The following is a 6289-nucleotide window of genomic DNA, read 5'->3' as shown; positions in this document are numbered from 1 at the left end:
GAAATTGGTTTGTATCTAAAAGTTCTCTTCCAGATCAATTGAATTGTCTAAACATTTTCCACTGAAGATTTTGCTGATTTTTTGTGCAGACTCAAAGGTGGCAAAATTATGTCAAAACATGCAAAGCATTTATTACCCTAATAAAAATACATATGTATACGAAAATAGAGGTGAATGTAGGATACTTTACACTGAAACAGGATAATCTGATCTGTATCGACTGCAGGATTTAATTTATATTTATTATTATATTTAAGTGTGCCCCAACTCCCTGCTGACTTCTCTCTCCCCAGTGAAGACTTCCTTTCCAACAAATGATTTTACTTTTTATGGGAAACATCTCCCTACTTGCAGGGGCAAACATTTTATTTTAAAAAACATCCCATAGGACAGCTCCTGAGATGGAGACACACAGGTTATATATGTGAAGCACATCCATGCCATATTGAAAGTTCTGCAGTCTGTTTACTCATTTGGGGATAAATATAGTTTGATAAATGATGTGCAAAGCACCTTGATGAAAGGCGGAGGTACAATTTCGAAGGAACAATCAAGTGTTGAATACCTTCAAGGATGAATCTTCCTAGGCGAGGGAAATGTGTGTGGTATTGCAAATATATTCAAAGGTTTATCACAATAAATGAACTCTAGGACTAGGGATTTAAGTCTAACAGTATGTGGAAATGTGCAATGTGTTGAGTATATCCAATTGTATCACAATAGATGGACCCTGGGGTTAAACATTTAATCCTTAAAAACAATAATAGTGTATAAAATTCACAATAATAAAAATCAACAATTGTAGAAAAATCAAGAACAGTTTGTACAAAATCATGGATCCATGAGAATGAGTAATCAAATAATGGATGAATTAGTTTAAAAGAAGTGGGCTAAGAATGGCTGAGTCAAATGGTAGGTATGGCTGAGTTAAATGGTAAGTACTGAGTGCACTCAAGGTGGTTGGTGTGGGGATGTGTGTTTACAAATAGTGTGGTAAACCCTATAACAAGCAGATAGTGAACAATGTGGTGCACTAAAAAAGCGCAAAAAAAAAAAAAAAGCACAAGAAGCACAAAAAACACATGAATGTGAAATGGCACGTGCAATGAGGACAATGACAAGAACAAAAAACAAAATGTCAGATGAACATATTGTGAACAAAGTCATTGTGGAGTCTCCAAAAAAATTAAAAAATATAAAGTGAAAAAAATGATGAGAGAAAAAATGGAAGTCAGTGTTAATCCTCCATCTGAATGAGTGTGATGTCCCAAATGCGTGGCATACAAAGAAAAGTCAGTGAAAACAAAAGTTAAAGCAAGTGAATATGTTCTCCAATATAGTATGATGACAAAAAACAACTTGTGGCAAAATGCTGATGATCCTCTGATCAATCCGATAGTGTAGATGGTACAGGTGTAGTGGGGTAATATGAAAAATCTGCTTACCAGCTCTGGTCAATGCGTTTCGGCCACAATATAGGCCTTTATCAAGAGGTTTTTTTGCATTTTGCCACAAGTTGGTTTTTGTAATCATACTATATTGGAGAACATATTCACTTGCTTTAACTTTTGTTTTCACTGACTTTCACTGACCAACCACCTTGAGTGCACTCAGTACTTACCAGTTAACTCAGCCATACTTAGCCCACTTCTTTTAAACTAATTCATCTATTATTTTCTTACTCATTCTCATGGATCCATGATTTTGTACAAACTGTTCTTGATTTTCTACAGTTGTTGATTTTTATTATTGTGAATTTTATACACTATTAATGTTTTTAAGGATTAAACTTTTAAATTTAACAAATTTGGATATACTCGACACATTGCACATTTCCACATACTGTTAGACTTATATCCCTAGTCCTAGAGTTCATTTATTGTGATAAACCTTTGACTATATTTGCAATACCACACACATTTCCCTCGCCTGGGAAGATTCATCCTTGAAGGTATTCAACACTTGATTGTTCCTTTTAAATTGTACCTCAGCCTTTCATCTAGGCCCTTTGCACATCATTTTTCAAATCTTCACCTTTCTTTGGCCAGCTAGGTGGCCCTTTGTTCAAAGCTATAGGTATCTGGCCTGGCGCTTAGTCTTTCCTCCTAATTGATGAATATAGTTTGGCCATCATGACTTTGGCTATAGGAAATTCCTTCCCCTTTTGTCTCATTTTATCTGTGTATTCGTTGGTCTTTCTTTCATGGAGAAATCTGTATGTATATATTATTTAGTTTTTGTTATTTTGATTTATCATAGCCTCATTTGTTGTACTGTTCTTGAACAAAAACTTATATCTTGTCATTAAAGGGACAGTGAAGTCAAAATTAAAGTTTTGTGAACAACTTTCCAATTTACTTCTATAATCTAACTTGCCTTGTTTTTTTGGTACTGTTTTCTTGGTAGGCCCGGGGGTATTAAACTGCTGATTGGTGGCTGCACATATATGTTTCTTATCATTAGTTAACCCAAGATGGAGACCATATGTCCAGAAGGATATAAATAAACTAGAAATTGTTCAAAAGAGGATACTAAACTGGTCTAAAATATAAAACAAACAAAGGAAGACTATATGACCTAAATATGTATAGCTAAGAGGAGAGAAGGGAAAGAAGTGACATGGTAGAAACCTTCAAATATATCAAGGGACCTGATAAAGAGGAATCTGAAAGCATAGTTCCATATATAGTATATATATACTAACCGGCCACTTTATTAGGTACACCTGTTCAACTGCTTGGTAGCACAAATTGCTAATCAGCCAATCACATGGCAGCAACTCAATGGATTGAGCCATCTAGACATGGTGAAGATGACTTGCTGAAGTTCAAACCAAACATCAGAATGAGGAAGAAAGGGGATTTAAGTGACTTTGTACGTGGCATGTTTGTTGGTGCCAGACAGGCTGGTCTGAGTATTTAAAAAACTGCTGATCTACTGGGATTTTCACACAGAACCATCTCTAGGGTTTACAGAGAATGGTCCGAAAAAGAGAAAATATCCAGTGAGCGGCAGTTTTGTGGACGAAAATGCCTTGTTGATGTCAGAGGAGAATGGGCAGACTGGTTTGAGATAATGCAAAGGCAACAGTAACTCAAATAACCACTTGTTACAACCAAGGTATGCAGAACACCATCTCTGAATGCACAACACATTGAACCTTGTAGCAGATGGGTTACAGCAGAAGAAGACCACACCGGTTGCCACTCCTGTCAGCTAAGAACAGGAAACTGAGGCTACAATTCGCACAGGCTCACCAAAATTGGACAATAGAAGATTGGAAAAACGTTGCCTGGTCTGAAGAGTCTCGATTTCAGTTGCAGAATTCAGATGGCAGGGTCAGAATTTGGCGTAAACAACATGAAAGCATGGATCCATCCTGCCTTGTATCAACGGTTCTGGCTGGTGGTGGTGGTGTAATGTTGTGGGGGATATTTTCTTGGCACACTTTGGGCCCCTTAGTACCAATTGAGCATTGTTTAAATGCCATGACCTACCTGAGTATTGTTGCTAACCATGTCCATCCCTTTATGACTACAGTGTACCCATCTTCTGATGCCTACTTCCAGCAAGATAATGCACCATGTCAAAAAGCTCAAATCATCTCAAACTGGTTTCTTGAAAATGACAATGAGCTCACGGTACTCCAATGGCTTCAGCAGTCACCAGATCGCAATCCAATAGAGCACCTTTGGGATGTGGTGGAACGGGAGATTCGCATCATGGATGTGCAGCCGACAAATCTGCAGCAACTGTGTGATGCTATCATGTGAATATGGACCAAAATCTCTGAGGAATGTTTCCAACACCTTGTTGAATCTTTGCCTCAAATACTTAAGGCAGTTTTGAAGGCAAAAGGGGGTCCAACCTGGTACTAGCAAGATGTACATAATACAGTGGCCAATGAGTGTGTGTATATATATATATAGACACACAAACACACACATATAAAATAGCAATAAGTGCTACAGTGGAATTAACATACTCATAAGTCTTCTTTCCTGTGTTTTAGTTGTTAATTCTACCGTACATCTTTTTTTAATTTTGACAAAATGAGGATTGGTTGATATTTGGAGTTTACAATGCGTTTGTTGTAGTCTTTGAAACAGCAATGAAATCAACTATGTTTTAAAATATTTATCACGTGCATGTGTCTTTTTATGTGCAAAATAAAGTTTGTATTGTCTGAAATTACTATAATAAAAGCTGTATCAGTGGCATACGCATGTATTCTGTGCATACCCTATGTTATAGTTTTCAAACACAACTACTTAGTGATGTTATACTGTTATTAGTTAATGATGATTAATTTTTCATTAAATTAACAACTAGTAGCTCTCAAGAAATGTGCGGTGCTTAGTTATAGTTTTGCACACCATCAACAGCATATTTGTGTAATGAATAATAGAAACATATTTGGATAAAGAAAGGATATTAAAAGAAAACAATTATGAAAATGTGGAAAGCATATGTGAACATTTCATTTTATGTTCCTTAAAATAAATGTCACAAAAACAATATTCTATTAAAGGAGTTTGTATATCATCTATCTTTAATTAATTCTGTAATTTACTTCCTTATATATTATGTATATTATATAAAAAAGGCAGTAAATGCAACACTTATGAGTGTAAACTATGGCCTAGATTTAGAGTTTTGTCGGTAAAGACCTGCGTAGCTAACGCAGCTTTTTTTCCTACCGCTGCTTCCAAACAACGCTGGTATTGAGAGTTGTCTGAGGGGCTGCGTTAGGCTCCAAAAAGGGTGCGTTGAGCCGAATTTACCCTCAATACCAGTGTTGCTTACGGTATCGGTAAGCTGCCAAAACGTGCTCGTGCACGATTCCCCCATAGGAAACAATGGGGCAGTTTGGCCTTAAAAAAAACTAACACCTGCAAAGCAGCGTTAAGCTCCCAACGCAGCCCCATTGTTTCCTATGGGGAAACACTTTCTAAGTCTGCACCTAACACCCTAACATGAACCCCGAGTCTAAACACCCCTAACCTTACACTTATTAACCCCTAATCTGCCGCCCCCGCTATCGCTGACAACTGCATTATACTATTAACCCCTAATCTGCCGCTCCGTACACCGCCGCAACCTACATTATCCCTATGTACCCCTAATCTGCTGCCCCTAACACCGCCGACCCCTATATTATATTTATTAACCCCTAATCTGCCCCCCCAACATCACCGCTACCTTACCTACACTTATTAACCCCTAATCTGCCGACCGGACCTCGCCGCCACTATAATAAATGTATTAACCCCTAAACCGCCGCACTCCGGCCTCGCAAACACTATAATAAATAGTATTAACCCCTAATCTGCCCTCCCTAACATCGCTGCCACCTAACTTCAAGTATTAACCTCTAATCTGCCGACCGGACCTCGCCGCTACTATAATAAATGTATTAACCCCTAAAGCTAAGTCTAACCCTAACCCTAACACCCCCTAAGTTAAATATAATTTTAATCTAACAAAATAAATTAAATCTTATTAACTAAAGTATTCCTATTTAAAACTAAATACTTAACTGTAAAATAAACCCTAATATAGCTACAATATAACAAATAATTATATTGTAGCTATTTTAGGATTTATATTTATTTTACAGGCAACTTTGTATTTATTTTAACTAGGTACAATAGCTATTAAATAGTTATTAACTATTTAATAGCTACCTAGTTAAAATAATTACAAAATTACCTGTAAAATAAATCCTAACCTAAGTTACAATTAAACCTAACACTACACTATCAATAAATTAATTAAATAAATTACCTACAATTACATACAATTAAATAAACTAAATTACAAAAAAAAAAAACACTAAATTACAAAAAATAAAAAAAATTACAAGAATATTAGGCTAATTACACCTACTCTAAGCCCCCTAATAAAATAAAAAAGCCCCCCAAAATAATAAAGGTCCCTACCCTATTCTAAGTTAAAAAGTAATCAGCTCTTTTACCAGCTCTTAAAAGGGCTTTTTGCGGGGCATGCCCCAAAGTAATCAGCTCTTTTGCCTGTAAAAAAAAATACAACCCCCCCAACATTAAAACCCACCACCCACATACCCCTACTCTAACCCAAACCCCCCTTAAATAAACCTAACACTACCCCCCTGAAGATCTCCCTACCTTGAGTCGTCTTCGCCCAGCCAGGCCGAAGTCTTCATCCAATGGGGCAGAAGAGGACATCCAGACCGGCAGAAGTCTTCATCCTATCCGGGCTGAAGAGGACATCCGGACCAGCAGACATCTTCATCCAAGCGGCATCTTCT

The sequence above is a fragment of the Bombina bombina genome, chromosome 7 (assembly GCF_027579735.1).
Source record: "Bombina bombina isolate aBomBom1 chromosome 7, aBomBom1.pri, whole genome shotgun sequence".
NCBI lineage: Eukaryota > Metazoa > Chordata > Amphibia > Anura > Bombinatoridae > Bombina > Bombina bombina.
This window is presented reverse-complemented; position numbering follows the sequence as displayed.